At 43.8% G+C, this 16,470-nt stretch overlaps 1 long non-coding RNA gene across 1 annotated transcript; it reads left to right on the top strand.

Annotated features, from left to right (window-relative positions):
* LOC134874422 (uncharacterized) lies at positions 1–7,771 on the top strand. The gene is made up of 3 exons (XR_010167060.1): positions 1–18; positions 3,476–4,295; positions 4,873–7,771. It is a non-coding gene; the product is annotated as an uncharacterized LOC134874422 (long non-coding RNA).
* The last annotated feature ends 8,699 nt before the right edge of the window (positions 7,772–16,470 follow it).

The raw sequence follows: 16,470 nt of genomic DNA, 5'->3' as shown, positions 1-16,470 counted from the left end.
TTCATGACAGAGTGGGAGGTAAAGCAGACACACCGAACCCCTGCAGAACCCCTGCAGAACCCCGTCTCTTTAGATCAGAGCTGGCTCCTTTATTCTTTGCTTCAGGGACTCCAAATCAATGCTGCATAGAATGCTGCCCTCAAAGCTCCTTTGATTGGATTACAGTCCACCTGCTGATTGTATGTTCACCTTTGTGTTTCTTGAAATATATAACTGCAGTCCTTTTTTTGCTCGCAGAGTTTTCTTCTGAATAACATTTCTAGGAAAGTTCTGCATCAGAGTTCTGACAACCTGATTGTTTTTCCAAAGCTTGAAGTCATGTGACCCAGTGCCTTCAGATCACTGCAGCATGGAGTAGTGCACTGGACTGAGACACACCTATGTGATCTGGTTTGTGTTTTTACTGACAGCTTATTCATGTTTCAATGAAAGTTTGTAGTTTTTTAGAAAAGTCTTGATTTCTTTACCAATATCTTCCATGTCCTGTGACCCAGTGACCCATCAGTGCAGGATTGGATTTGTACTCTTTCGATTTCAGTCCACCTTCTATTCTTCTATTTTATTTGAAAATGTAAATCTTTTTTCCTAGCTAGATATTACGTCACGAGACCAATAAGATAAGCTTTATTTCAATGTTTGTTTTCTGCCGTTCTACAATAATATTCACAGGGAAATTCTGCACTTTTGTGTCTATTTTCTCTAAAGCTTCATATCACGTGACCCAGTGACTCTGAATCAATGCAGCAGTTTATTATTGCTCCTTTAATTAAGACACGCTGCTTTGAGTGTTTTTATCTCTATAAGAAATATTCCTGAGCATAAAGCAGTTTGATCACTTTCTATGTCTTTATTTCAAAAGCCTCCTATCGTCAGTACAGCTGCAAACATGACTTATGGGTTACTGATGGACATTTAGCATAATGAGCAGCTGTTCTGTAACCAGCTACTCAGAGAATGTCTCATCCATCAAATGTTGAGATGTCCTGCCTTTGTCTCTCACATTAGTGACACATTAAAGGGACATGCTTTACTCACAAAGACATGTAGAGAAGTATCCGTGGACTCTGGCACGAATGAAACCCTGAGCACAATAACCAGTAAAGCTGTTTTTGATGGGCTTTGCTCTGCCGGTGTGATGTCAGCCCCCCCCCACACGATGGCAGCTTCAGTACGTTGTTTGACTCGTGTTTTAATCCTCTGAACGCCTGCTATCGTTGGACCAGAGGTAGTTTGTCATGTTGGATGATCCTCAGACTGTCAGGGCAGTTCTCTGGGAAAGTGAGCGTCTCTGCAGTGTTTCAGAATATTTACCCAAGCCCACCCTCCTTTAAAAACACCTCAGCCAAATCAATGCAGCACTGAGAAAGTGAAACACACCTCTTTTTATTAGGTTTCGGTCCATCTCCTTTTTACATGAATACTTTGATAAATATTCTGCAGTTTTTATTCAAAAGTCATGTTTATTTGATCATGGGGTCATGTGTCCGCGACAGAACAGAGGTGAGGAAATAGAAACGTGTCACGAGGAGAGTGTCAGGGTATTTAGTGCATGATTTACTCGTGGTCGTTCTGATGATCTAGGTCTGTCTTTGATTGGATGATAACGCACACTCATTGATTTTATACCAACATTGCATTTCATGATTTATTACTGGGAAAAAAACCTTTCCAGTTTCTTTTCAACATTTCTTGGTGCAAGACTTTAAAAAGGACTGAAATCAGACCTTTTAAAAGCGCTGGGGGGTCTCCAGCGTCTGAAGCATACCCAGCAAAATGACACTGATGCCAGAAGGGAACTTTTTTTCTGAATAGTCTGAGCGCTTGAAAGCAGCACAAACGCATCTGTCATCAAAAACACTCCAAAGTTAAACGAGTTGGCCCATGCTACATTCCTCCAGCAGGAAACACACCTCTCCTACATCAGCACAGGTGCAGCGCCTCCACCCTGTGTTCGGTTTGGGTTACTGCAATACCTCTGCCTCAGAACACCTACCTGGGTTCATGTGATGATGACGAGTTTATGTGCAACTCTTCCTCCAGTTCCCACAGTAATGAGGAGCCACTATGGGGCAGAGCCGATGTTTTTCCAGCACAATCACGCACCGCAGGGGGTCGGTAAATCACCCGTCTGCAGCCAGTTTCTCTAATGAAGTAGATGGTGATTGCAGCTGGAGTCCTGAGAGCTCTCTTTGTGGTTTCAGTAGCTGTGAAGCCGCCGGGGAGGAGGCGGTCACTTTCATTACGCCTCGGCATATCAGTATGCATTGTTTTCAAACCCAGAGTCCATTTGCATCGCTTCCAATCAGGGCAGCGAGAAGCTTCTGCCATATTTACACTCCTCTGGCTGTGTTCAGGTGGAGAGTTAATCTGACTAAAGCCACTGGGAGACAATCATGTGTTCCTGGGAGTTTACAGAGGAATGGCAGGGCCGTCTCTGTAATGCTGTCACCAGAGCCAAACCACAAAGAGCTGTCCGAGATCAGTCGGTGAGGACACACCTGAGCCCGTGTGGACGCGCAGAGCTTTGGTAGCTCTCTGTGTTAATGGACCCCGGTCTGAAGCCGAGAGCAAGTCATTATTGTTTGATTGAGAGGGCTGCAGCGGAGCAGCAATTATTACTAGTGTTAAGAAAAAGGTCCCTGAGGTCAGAAAGAACTGAATATGAACTTATCAGCAGACCGAGTTAGAGAGAGTTAGAGAACAACACTTTGTACCAGACTAGAGAGGGTTTAAGGGCCAATAGGGGAGAGACGTTTGGTACCAGCGTCTACTTTAAAGAGTCCTCTCCTGCTGATGTTCAGGTGTATATCAGTATGTAGAGTCTCTACTTTAAAGAGTCCTCTCCTGCTGATGTTCAGGTGTATATCAGTATGTAGAGTCTCTACTTTAAAGAGTCCTCTCCTGCTGATGTTCAGGTGTATATCAGTATGTAGAGTCTCTACTTTAAAGAGTCCTCTCCTGCTGATGTTCAGGTGTATATCAGTATGTAGAGTCTCTACTTTAAAGAGTCCTCTCCTGCTGATGTTCAGGTGTATATCAGTATGTAGTGTCTCTACTTTAAAGAGTCCTCTCCTGGTGATGTTCAGGTGTATATCAGTATGTAGTGTCTCTACTTTAAAGAGTCCTCTCCTGCTGATGTTCAGGTGTATATCAGTATGTAGTGTCTCTACTTTAAAGAGTCCTCTCCCGCCGTTACACAGCGTGTTGTTGAATTGAATTTGCAGCACACAGACTAATGGGTGGCGTTACAGCGAACAGGACCACTGCTTTTATACAGTTTACCGTCAAATTAAAGAAGTGTGTGTGTGTGTGTGTGTGTGTGTGTGTGTGTGTGTGTGTGTGTGTGTGTGTGTGTGTGTGTGTGTGTGTGTGTGTGTGTGTGTGTGTGTGTGTGTGTGTGTGTGTGTGTGTGTGTGTGTGTGTGTGTGTGTGTAATGCCTCTGAGGAGCTGTTAATCCCTGTGTGTGTTCTGCAGAACTACCGGGACACGCTGCAGACTCAGGTCCTGCAGGCGGCGGGGGGGCAGCTCGGCTCCGTGAAGTTCGGGTCCCCCCTCCCGGAGGAGAACCTGGGAAACTTCCAGGACGACCAGATCGGACAACTGTACGAACTCATGCTGGAGTCCACCAAATCCTCCCGGCAGTTCAACATCCAGGAGGACGGGAAGTGAAGCAGCTCTGATGGACCCACACTCCCTCTGATGGAGAGCTGCTCTACGGCAGAGGAGTGGCTGTTCAGAACCTGTGATTACATTAAAGATCTGGGTCAGAACTCCGTGGTGCTCTGCTTGTTCTTTTCCTGGGGGAATACAAACGCTCCGTCACAGGTGCACTAAGAGCACTGAGTGTGGCAGCGAGGTGTTCCTGCTGCAGGATTCAAGTCTTACTCGTTATCCAGGGATTCAAAGGATTCATCATCATAAGCACAGCGTGGATACGGCTCCTCCAACAAGGCCTCCGTAATATATAGAAGATATGAAACCATGAGACTGAGAACAGAGCAGAGCACAGTGTGCTACAACCACGCTAATAGCACACCGACAAGGGGGGGTTAGGGGGGTTAGGGGGGTACTCAGAGTCAAAGTCCACTTTATTGTCAACATTTCCACATGTGTTATACATACAGAAAACTGAAATACCGTTTCTTGCAGTGTAAAAAATATATAAACATGAAAGACAAGGGGTACAAAAAACTAAGTAATATATATATATATATATCACACACAATTTGGGTCTGATACTGAGTAAAAGTAGAAGTACTCAGGTCTTGTACTTGAGTAAAGTAGAAGTACTCAGGTCTTGTACTTGAGTAAAGTAGAAGTACTCAGGTCTTGTACTTGAGTAAAGTAGAAGTACTCAGATCTTGTACTTCAGTAAAGTAGAAGTACTCAGATCTTGTACTTGAGTAAAAGTAGAAGTACTCAGGTCTTGTACTTGAGTAAAGTAGAAGTACTCAGATCTTGTACTTGAGTAAAGTAGAAGTACTCAGATCTTGTACTTGAGTAAAGTAGAAGTACTCAGGTCTTGTTCTTGAGTAAAGTAGAAGTACTCAGGTCTTGTACTTGAGTAAAGTAGAAGTACTCAGGTCTTGTACTTGAGTAAAGTAGAAGTACTCAGGTCTTGTACTTGAGTAAAGTAGAAGTACTCAGGTCTTGTACTTGAGTAAAGTAGAAGAACTCAGGTCTTGTACTTGAGTAAAGTAGAAGTACTCAGATCTTGTACTTGAGTAAAGTAGAAGTACTCAGGTCTTGTACTTGAGTAAAGTAGAAGTACTCAGGTCTTGTACTTGAGTAAAGTAGAAGTACTCAGGTCTTGTACTTGAGTAAAGTAGAAGTACTCAGATCTGGTACTTGAGTAAAGTAGAAGTACTCAGGTCTTGTACTTGAGTAAAGTAGAAGTACCAGAGTGTAGGAATACTCTGTCACAGTGAAAGTATTCTAAATGTTCCTCCAGTGAAAGTAGAAAGTACTCTCCTCTAAATGTACTTAAAGTAGCGACAGTAAAAGTAGTCATTGTCTGATTGGTCCATTTCAGAATAATATCTCTGATATGTTTTATAATGATTGATCCTTAAAGTGTTCTCAGAGCTGGTAAAGGTGCAGCTAGTTTGAATGGCTTTGTATACTGCAGGGTAGCTGCTGGATTTACTGCAGGTGAACTACAGTCTGATTTAAGGGATTATATTTACCATCAGTAATCCTAATCTGCCTAGCAACTAAAGGGATCAAATACATGTAGTGGAGTAAAAGTACGCAGTAGGAAAAGGAGCTGAAAATTGTACATGTGTAAAGTACTTGAGTATTTGAGTAAATGTACTTACCGTAATTTCCGGACTATGGAGCGCACCTGAATATAAGCAGCACCAACTCAATTTTAAAAGGAAACAGCTTCGTACATAAATAGGCCCCAACTGTCTGTAAGCTGCAGGTGTCCAGGTGTTGTAACATGACACATTCACACAGAAAGGGTTTTAATATTTTTAACTACCGCTTTTTCCCAAACAGTGTCTGAGCAGAACAGCCTCAGAAGGGCTTCATCACACACTGCCTGTAACACGGCAGTGAAACAGCAGTAAGACAGCTTCCCAGAAAAGTCATTCATCGTTATCTTAATTTCCCCTTTGCGCGCTAAAACCATTAAAGTCGTCTTCTTCAGAGTCTGAGCAGAACAGCCTCAGAAGGGCTTCATCACACACTTTCTCAGTCTCTCTTTCGTTGTCGCTCTCAATGTCACTGTCGTCTCTCGGCGCACTTGTGCTGTCCTCTTCATCACGCAGCAGTCCAGCCTTTGGAAACCCGCTGGTGATGGTGGATGTTTTTCACACTGCTCCCCGCTGTTATATGCATATGCATTTCTTCGTGTGTTTTCCATAATGGGGGTGTGTGCATGATGTGCAAAATGGCTGTTGAAAACAATCAAACTATGGTAGCGTCTTCCTCGGCGTATTATCTCTTCCACCTGTCTGTCTCGCTTTTGCGCTTCCTGCTAGAGCGCCCCCTGGTGGCCGTCAGCTCGTGCAAATCTATAGATTAGCCGCATCATTGTTTAGGCTGCAGGGTTCAAAGCGCGTGAGAAAAGTAGCGGCTTATAGTCCGGAAGTTACGGTAGTTACTTTACACCACTGCCAAAATATAACACACTGAAATAAATGTATGGAAATGCAAAGTTGGAGAGGATCTGGAGAAACAGCAGCCATCCACAAGATCTTACTTCACTTGAGGTTCGAGCTGAGAAAGTCTTGAGTTTCTGGATGTTTCTAGAGTCTGCTCACGGCCGTGGCCCCCCCGCTGAGTCCAGACATTACAATCGATTGTAATGGCGATCACAATGCATGGAGGGTTGGTTCCAGACGCTCCTCTGAACCCCCCACTGACGGCTCGGTTCTGACAGACTGTTTCATCATTCCTGGAGAACCCCTCCTCCTGTGGACCAATCAGAAGCAGGTATGATGCTGCCTTACGGCTGTATCAGTGAGGGTCTTCTCTCTGTTGCAGCCCTTTTGTTTTAATCTGGTTGACAGTTTTAGACAGTTTAGTCTGCTTTTTCCTGCAGACTCACCAGAGCCTCCTTCAGACACGCATCCTGTGACATAGTTCCCGTGTTAGTCTCACGTGTGGGTGAGTTTTATGTCATTCGGATAAAAAAGCTAAAATGCATTAGCTTTGCTCTACCGTTAGCATATGGCTCGATGTAGTGATATAAAAGCTTTAATCAGTAGTTATTATATACCGTATGTCCTGGTAGGGTATGTAAATCCCCTCCTAACAGCCACTGAGTCTTAATGAAACGATGAATATGAGCTGAGGGTTGATTGATTGAGGGATGATGAGCGAGCTGCTGCTCTCTAATTGGTTTACACGACCTCCTTCACTCCCAATGAGCAGGCAGAAGAACCCTGCAAACAGTTCATCACGCTGGGTAAAGACAAGTGTTTGCCCAGGTATATGTCGCTGTGAGGAAGGATTATAACAGCCGTCTGGACTGAAGAGCTGCACAGGTTTCAGAGGATGAGAAGACTGATAGATGCTTCAACGTTTAGGGTTAGATAACAGACTGAAGTGTGTGTTGCAAACATCCATAGTCCCCCAGGATGATCCTCAGCGTTCTCCGTCTAGTGCCTCCATGAGGAGAGAATATCAGTCTTTCCACCAGATATCTGCAACGCTACGGTCACACCAGCTGTTAGGATGCTAATGCTAACATGCATTTAGCTCAAATTAGCAGCTTTGTGAGGCTGGAAAGACTACACACTTTAGATTACAGTATATTAGATTTAGAATGTGAGGGGATAAAACTAATGCACTAATGACAATAATTATAGGATTAATCAAGAGGAATCCAGGTTTATAAAACTAGTATTTCTTTGTATTTATCGGGAGAAATGCATGACTAACTTTCCAAGCCTGATCGGAAGCCTCGAGGGTTCATACTGTGATTGGTGATTGTTAGTGATTTGAGCCTTTGCAGACCATTTACATGCACTAACAGCTGCCCTACAGGAGAGGGACCACCACACGAAGCAGAACAGGGCCTCTTAAGGGTTGCTACAATACTCAGTGTGGTCCTGCATTCAATCGTACACCAAGGGATGGAAAGGATCCCGATTGATTCAGCAGGAGCAGAGATGGAGTGATCAAACAGCGTCACACTCCGCTCTGCATCAAAGAGGGGACAGCTGTCACAGCGGGGGGTCCAACACGAGCAGAGGGTCAGTGCACACGGAGACAAAGCACATCACCTGTCTGAGTGACAGGCGAGAGAACAACAACCTGTTTCCACTGGGACGAGGGGGGGGGGGGGGGGCTCAATTACCATTGTCACTCCTTCATCAAACACACACACTGGAGACTGAAGTGTGTGTGAGGAGGAAATCAATACTGAGCAACGACTTCATTTGTGATGTGAGTGGAGTAATCCCAGAACCTGCGGAACGATGCGGGGAGCAGAATCTGTTCAGACGAGAGGAGAGGCTATCCTTTCGCTGGAAAATCCCATCGGCTGTCACACACACACACACACACACACACACACACACACACACACACACACACACACACACACACACACTGATTGAGGATCAACTGTTCATCATTCAGCATTTAGACTTCTAACCAATCAGAGCAGACTGGGCTCTGGTTTCAGACAGAGGGTGAAAAAAGGAGCTGCAGCACAGGCAGTATGAGAAACATACTGATATACACCTGAACATCAGCAGGAGAGGACTCTTTAAAGTAGAGACACTACATACTGATATACACCTGAACATCAGCAGGAGAGGACTCTTTAAAGTAGAGACTCTACATACTGATATACACCTGAACATCAGCAGGAGAGGACTCTTTAAAGTAGAGACACTACATACTGATATACACCTGAACATCAGCAGGAGAGGACTCTTTAAAGTAGAGACTCTACATACTGATATACACCTGAACATCAGCAGGAGAGGACTCTTTAAAGTAGAGACACTACATACTGATATACACCTGAACATCAGCAGGAGAGGACTCTTTAAAGTAGAGACGCTACATACTGATATACACCTGAACATCAGCAGGAGAGGACTCTTTAAATTAGAGACACTACATACTGATATACACCTGAACATCAGCAGGAGAGGACTCTTTAAAGTAGAGACACTACATACTGATATACACCTGAACATCAGCAGGAGAGGACTCTTTAAAGTAGAGACTCTACATACTGATATACACCTGAACATCAGCAGGAGAGGACTCTTTAAAGTAGAGACACTACATACTGATATACACCTGAACATCAGCAGGAGAGGACTCTTTAAAGTAGAGACTCTACATACTGATATACACCTGAACATCAGCAGGAGAGGACTCTTTAAAGTAGAGACTCTACATACTGATATACACCTGAACATCAGCAGGAGAGGACTCTTTAAATTAGAGACACTACATACTGATATACACCTGAACATCAGCAGGAGAGGACTCTTTAAAGTAGAGACTCTACATACTGATATACACCTGAACATCAGCAGGAGAGGACTCTTTAAAGTAGAGACTCTACATACTGATATACACCTGAACATCAGGAGGAGAGGACTCTTTAAAGTAGAGACTCTACATACTGATATACACCTGAACATCAGCAGGAGAGGACTCTTTAAAGTAGAGACTACATACTGATATACACCTGAACATCAGCAGGAGAGGACTCTTTAAAGTAGAGACACTACATACTGATATACACCTGAACATCAGCAGGAGAGGACTCTTTAGAGAGACACTACATACTGATATACACCTGAACATCAGCAGGAGAGGACTCTTTAAAGTAGAGACTCTACATACTGATATACACCTGAACATCAGCAGGAGAGGACTCTTTAGAGAGACACTACATACTGATATACACCTGAACATCAGGAGGAGAGGACTCTTTAAAGTAGAGACTCTACATACTGATATACACCTGAACATCAGCAGGAGAGGACTCTTTAAAGTAGAGACTCTACATACTGATATACACCTGAACATCAGCAGGAGCGGACTCTTTAGAGAGACACTACATACTGATATACACCTGAACATCAGCAGGAGAGGACTCTTTAGAGAGACACTACATACTGATATACACCTGAACATCAGCAGGAGAGGACTCTTTAAAGTAGAGACGCTACATACTGATATACACCTGAACATCAGCAGGAGAGGACTCTTTAAAGTAGAGACTCTACATACTGATATACACCTGAACATCAGCAGGAGAGGACTCTTTAAAGTAGAGACACTACATACTGATATACACCTGAACATCAGCAGGAGAGGACTCTTTAGAGAGACACTACATACTGATATACACCTGAACATCAGCAGGAGAGGACTCTTTAAAGTAGAGACTCTACATACTGATATACACCTGAACATCAGCAGGAGAGGACTCTTTAGAGAGACACTACATACTGATATACACCTGAACATCAGGAGGAGAGGACTCTTTAAAGTAGAGACTCTACATACTGATGAATAAAAAGTGGTTTATGCTTTTATTTTGAACGCAGCTTTGGGCAGGAAGGAGTGTTGAAACTCTGTGGATTAAACGACAGAGGACTCTGCTGACGACCAGATTGTAATTCCTAAGAACAGATGTCTAGTTTCTTTTACAGAATTCAATGCACTAGAAACCAGACTGAAGATGGTTCTCTGTTCCTTCATCAGTAGTGTGGAGGGATCATTTCATATCCATTCAAACCGAGTGATAAATATAAATGATTTCAGCTTTAAGATAAAACATATTATTTGAAATTCAACAGCAAAACAATTCTGCAAAGGAAAGCCGCAGCGGGAAAGTGGAACTTCTATCTCTTGTGTCTGTCTGCATTGTTTGACTCACGTATGGAAATATCATATTGAAGCTCCTTTAATGTGTATGTAAAGGAGCAGGTAATCTGCAGAGGAGCAGAGCCTCGCTGCTGATCAATCCATTATGAACACACACTGCGTGTTATTCCTGTGAAGTCACACACACACTGACCACAGATGATAATGTGTCCGGACGAAGAGCAATGATTGAAGTGTGAGTGAACAGAAATCAAAGCAGTGGTATAAGATTCCTCCCAGTATAAAAACACGTATGTTCCTAGTTTGTGCGAGCTGTATAGAAGTGCTTCTCTCAGAAATAAGGATATGTTTGTTATTTATCTGAATGTATTTATTACAACTGTATAAACCAATAATGTTTTGTCCAGTAAACTCTACGTATTTATATTTAATTTAAATATATATTTAAATATATATATTTATATATTTAAATATATATTTAAATATATATTTAAATATATATTTAAATTAAATATATATTTAAATTAAATATATATTTAATTTAAATATATATTTAAATATATATTTAAATTAAATATATATTTTTCTTTACCTAAAAAAATAATGAATAAGTATTATTATTTTTACTTAATTTCACATTCTTATTATTAATTTATTTAGCTTTTCATCTCTTTATTAAATTTGATTTATTATTATTGTTAACATTCTTTGATAATGTTTACATTTGACTCTTATTTTCCTCGCCCCGGAGTATCGTGCCTGACTGGATTGAGAGGAAAGCAGCAGCAGTAAGACATGTGCAGACAGAAGACTGTGGGCTGAGTCGTAGGCATGGGTGAAACACACACACACACACACACACACACACACACACACACACACACACACACACACACACACACACACACACACACACACACACACACACACACACACACACACACACACACACACACATACACACACACACACACACACACACACACACACACAGCGGAGGCAGTGTGAGTCATGCAGCCTGTGATCCTGCAGGTCCTCATGGAGCAGCACTAACATTTGATCTGTGTTTCAGTCAAACGGACCGTAAATGCAGGTCGTTGGAGGAGCGCTTCATTTATTCAACATTAGCTCTTCTGTGTGGAGACATGAACCTCAAACAGACCCGGTGACGTAAGACTTCAACCAGAGGGACAAGAAGCACTGTTTGAGTCTGGCATTCAACATTTAAAATTAAAGCTCAGTTTGAGCATCAAATATGCTGAAAGTACCGAAACGAAAAGTACTCAATATGTAGATAGGACTCTTTAAAGTAGAGACACTACATACTGATATACACCTGAACATCAGCAGGAGAGGACTCTTTAAAGTAGAGACACTACATACTGATATAGACCTGAACATCAGCAGGAGAGGACTCTTTAAAGTAGAGACTCTACATACTGATATACACCTGAACATCAGCAGGAGAGGACTCTTTAAAGTAGAGACACTACATACTGATATACACCTGAACATCAGCAGGAGAGGACTCTTTAAAGTAGAGACTCTACATACTGATATACACCTGAACATCAGCAGGAGAGGACTCTTTAAAGTAGAGACACTACATACTGATATACACCTGAACATCAGCAGGAGAGGACTCTTTAAAGTAGAGACACTACATACTGATATACACCTGAACATCATTAGGAGAGGACTCTTTAAAGTAGAGACACTACATACTGATATACACCTGAACATCAGCAGGAGAGGACTCTTTAAAGTAGAGACGCTACATACTGATATACACCTGAACATCAGCAGGAGAGGACTTTAAAGTAGAGACGCTACATACTGATATACACCTGAACATCAGCAGGAGAGGACTCTTAAAGTAGAGACTCTACATACTGATATACACCTGAACATCAGCAGGAGAGGACTCTTTAAAGTAGAGACTCTACATACTGATATACACCTGAACATCAGCAGGAGAGGACTCTTTAAAGTAGAGACGCTACATACTGATATACACCTGAACATCAGCAGGAGAGGACTCTTTAAAGTAGACTCTTTAAGTGTATTTGGCTGATAACGCCTCCGTACTTTTTGGAACTGTTGTTTTGTGTAATTCGTATCTCTATTCTAGAAACATGTTTCCCGTCGCCGGGTTTAAATAAATGAAATCTGCTGCGTTACTTCTGTGGCGTTTCATACATCTTGCAGTGGATATAATCACAGAACTATTCCTGCCTCTGAGCAGTGATGAAAGCTTCCTCTGTTCCTGAAATTTCCCCTAAAAATGAATGCTGAGCCGAGGACAGCATTAATTATTCAAACTCAATTACTCAGCACGTTTCCTTCTCCGGCCCTCAGAGGGTCATATCTGCAGCGGAGGTATTTGAAGATGTTATTACTCTGCTCTTCATGATTATCTGAAGCCTCGTTTACAGCGAGTATAAAGCACCTGCTACTGATTCTGAAGCGTTTTAACATTGTGGGTTAATACCCCCTGCGGTGTGAGACACCATCTCTTTGTGATGCATCAGAAAGCACTGAGCCCTCGTGCTTTAATCTGCCTTCATGGTTGGAAGATGTTGCGTACTGCAGAGCCTCCAGCAGCATCTGGCAGCACAGACACCTCCGCTCTGAAGTTTGACGCCTCAAGGACTTAATTTTTTTATCACAGATGGCATCTGTTCAGGGAAGGAAAAAGCATGTTTTTTCAATCATTCAAACATTTTTATTATTTTGACATATCTGTCTCCTGAGGTCACACATTCTGAGTCACAACCGGGTTTAAAGGGAGGAACACATCTCTGGAGAAGAGTTGTGTCTACGGGGGATCAGACCTTAAATATCCCTCCATGTTGACGATGAATTTAACCTTATATCACTCCTAGTTTGTGTCACAGCTGTCTTTCACACACTTCTGACCCAAATTATTTCTGTAGATTTCAGCGAACCCAGGAAAATAACTGCTATGGATTCGTTGACCTCTCCTTGGACCAACACCAGGTGGTGGTTTCCAAGACACCAATCCTTGCTTCATGACACGGTATCTTAAAATCTTATTACCATCAAACCTGCTTTAGATATTCAGTGTCCCCAGAGGATACATCCATGGCCCCCTGATCTTTTAGGCATCTGATACTTCACCAAGAAAAAGTTGAAGATGCAAGACATCAGTGGTTCGAATACAAGTGCAATTAAATCTAAATATGCCCGTTAGTTTTGGTCCCGCAGAGCAAACTAAAGATAATGCTCATCTTTCTGCACTGTTTTTATTAACTTTTAGTCTGAAAACGTTCTTTATACAATGCATGTACACAATTCAAAAGAGGGAATATTCTCATAGCCTTCTATGCAATCAGACAACCAATCAGAAACATTTCTCCCTGTTGGGTGGGAGAAAGAATGCATGGTGGAGACCCCCTTTAGGTTCTGACAGCGGATAAATGAAGTCATCAGAATCAGAATCCTTGCTTCATCTAATATAAGCACAATGAGTAAAATGTGTGAGGAAAACAAATTAAAATACGACGACAGCTTAAATAAACAGGAGAGCGCAGTGTGTGTCAGATATGTGATGGAGGTATTGTTGTAGACTTTTAATGGTTTGAATGGTTGTGTTATTGCTGGATACTGGGGAAAGAGAGTAAGTCTGATTACTGAGGATTTAAAGTGATTAGAAACAGAAAAGTGAGTTTTCTTTAAATGTTCTTCAAAACTTTCCATAAAACCTCACAAAGCGTTCCTTCAGAATGATTTCCCCGCTGAGTATTGTCCGTACGCAGCGTGGTGACAGCGGTGTTTATTCTCGTCACATTTCCATTCTCTCAGCTTCAATATTCCAATCAAATCACCACAGAGCTTTTATCTCCAGTAACACGCCGCTGTTTGACACGCTGCCCGTCATCTTGACTGAAAGCCATCAGGGACACTTCGCCGGTTAACGTCTGAGTGGGCGACGCTGTCTGTAAATCAGACAGATTGAAGGAGCAGCAGCAGTGATGGGAATCAGCTGCTTCAAAGTACGTCTGGAACAACCTCAGTGAGACCACTGTGCAGAAACCTGCTGCAACAAGTACTATGGCTGCACATTGAATCCACATTTTATAAATATCACACACATACAGACTAGTGCCATATTCAAACTGCAGGATGACTGATATTTGCTTAAGCCTAAATACTGTTTGTGTTGAAGATGCTTTATGGTGCATCCACACCTGCCGCGATGGATTACAGGTAAAGTCAAGGTACAGACGCGACTCGCCAGTCTTCCGGTTCGTCTTCCTGACTGAGCTCACACTTCAGCTTCATTTCTGAGGCAGGTGCTCATGAATGGGATCCTCTGGTGGTGCTTGTGGACCTGCAGAGGGATCAGAAGCGTCCCGGTGTCTCCGGGTTAATTGGTCTCCGTAGGATTCAGCGGCTGCCGGTTTGATGGACTCGATCCTACAGAGACCTGACCTTTGACTCCACACAGGCGGTACAATTATTCTTCAAAGCTGTCTTTCATCGTGGGGAACAGAGGATTGATTTTTACAGGGAGAGGTTTTATACCGGTTTAATATGTCAGACTATCTCCAGAATCAGAATACTTTAATCATCCAGAGAGACATTGGGTTTTGTGACTCTCGGTGAACGACAACAGATCAAACCTCATGCAGAAACATCTGCAGCATCTAGAGAACATTCAGCAGAGGAAACATGAGCAGTTTACTAAAAGCTGCAGAAACCAAACGCTGCAAGAAGCTCCAACACAACGGAGACCAGGGGACACTAAAGAGAGACGCACACAGCTGGAGACCAGGGGACACTAAAGAGAGACGCACACAGCTGGAGACCAGGGGACAGTAAAGAGAGACGCACACAGCTGGAGACCAGGGGACACTAAAGAGAGACGCACACAGCTGGAGACCAGGGGACACTAAAGAGAGATGCACACAGCTGGAGACCAGGGGACACTAAAGAGAGACGCACACAGCTGGAGACCAGGGGACACTAAAGAGAGACGCACACAGCTGGAGACCAGGGGACACTAAAGAGAGACGCACACAGCTGGAGACCAGGGGACACTAAAGAGAGATGCACACAGCTGGAGACCAGGGGACACTAAAGAGAGACGCACACAGCTGGAGACCAGGGGACACTAAAGAGAGACGCACACAGCTGGAGACCAGGGGACACTAAAGAGAGACGCACACAGCTGGAGACCAGGGGACACTAAAGAGAGACGCACACAGCTGGAGACCAGGGGACAGTAAAGAGAGACGCACACAGCTGGAGACCAGGGGACACTAAAGAGAGACGCACGCAGCTGGAGACCAGGGGACAGTAAAGAGAGACGCACACAGCTGGAGACAAGGGGACACTAAAGAGAGACGCACACAGCTGGAGACCAGGGGACACTAAAGAGAGACGCACACAGCTGGAGACCAGGGGACACTAAAGAGAGACGCACACAGCTGGAGACCAGGGGACACTAAAGAGAGACGCACACAGCTGGAGACCAGGGGACACTAAAGAGAGACGCACACAGCTGGAGACCAGGGGACACTAAAGAGAGACGCACACAGCTGGAGACCAGGGGACAGTAAAGAGAGACGCACACAGCTGGAGACCAGGGGACACTAAAGAGAGACGCACACAGCTGGAGACCAGGGGACACTAAAGAGAGATGCACACAGCTGGAGACCAGGGGACACTAAAGAGAGACGCACACAGCTGGAGACCAGGGGACACTAAAGAGAGACGCACACAGCTGGAGACCAGGGGACACTAAAGAGAGACGCACACAGCTGGAGACCAGGGGACACTAAAGAGAGATGCACACAGCTGGAGACCAGGGGACACTAAAGAGAGACGCACACAGCTGGAGACCAGGGGACACTAAAGAGAGACGCACACAGCTGGAGACCAGGGGACACTAAAGAGAGACGCACACAGCTGGAGACCAGGGGACACTAAAGAGAGACGCACACAGCTGGAGACCAGGGGACAGTAAAGAGAGACGCACACAGCTGGAGACCAGGGGACACTAAAGAGAGACGCACGCAGCTGGAGACCAGGGGACAGTAAAGAGAGACGCACACAGCTGGAGACAAGGGGACACTAAAGAGAGACGCACACAGCTGGAGACCAGGGGACACTAAAGAGAGACGCACACA

Source organism: Eleginops maclovinus, chromosome 13 (assembly GCF_036324505.1).
Source record: "Eleginops maclovinus isolate JMC-PN-2008 ecotype Puerto Natales chromosome 13, JC_Emac_rtc_rv5, whole genome shotgun sequence".
Taxonomy (NCBI): domain Eukaryota; kingdom Metazoa; phylum Chordata; class Actinopteri; order Perciformes; family Eleginopidae; genus Eleginops; species Eleginops maclovinus.
Note: the sequence above shows the minus strand (reverse complement) of the source record. Positions and strands in the feature narration are given on the sequence as shown.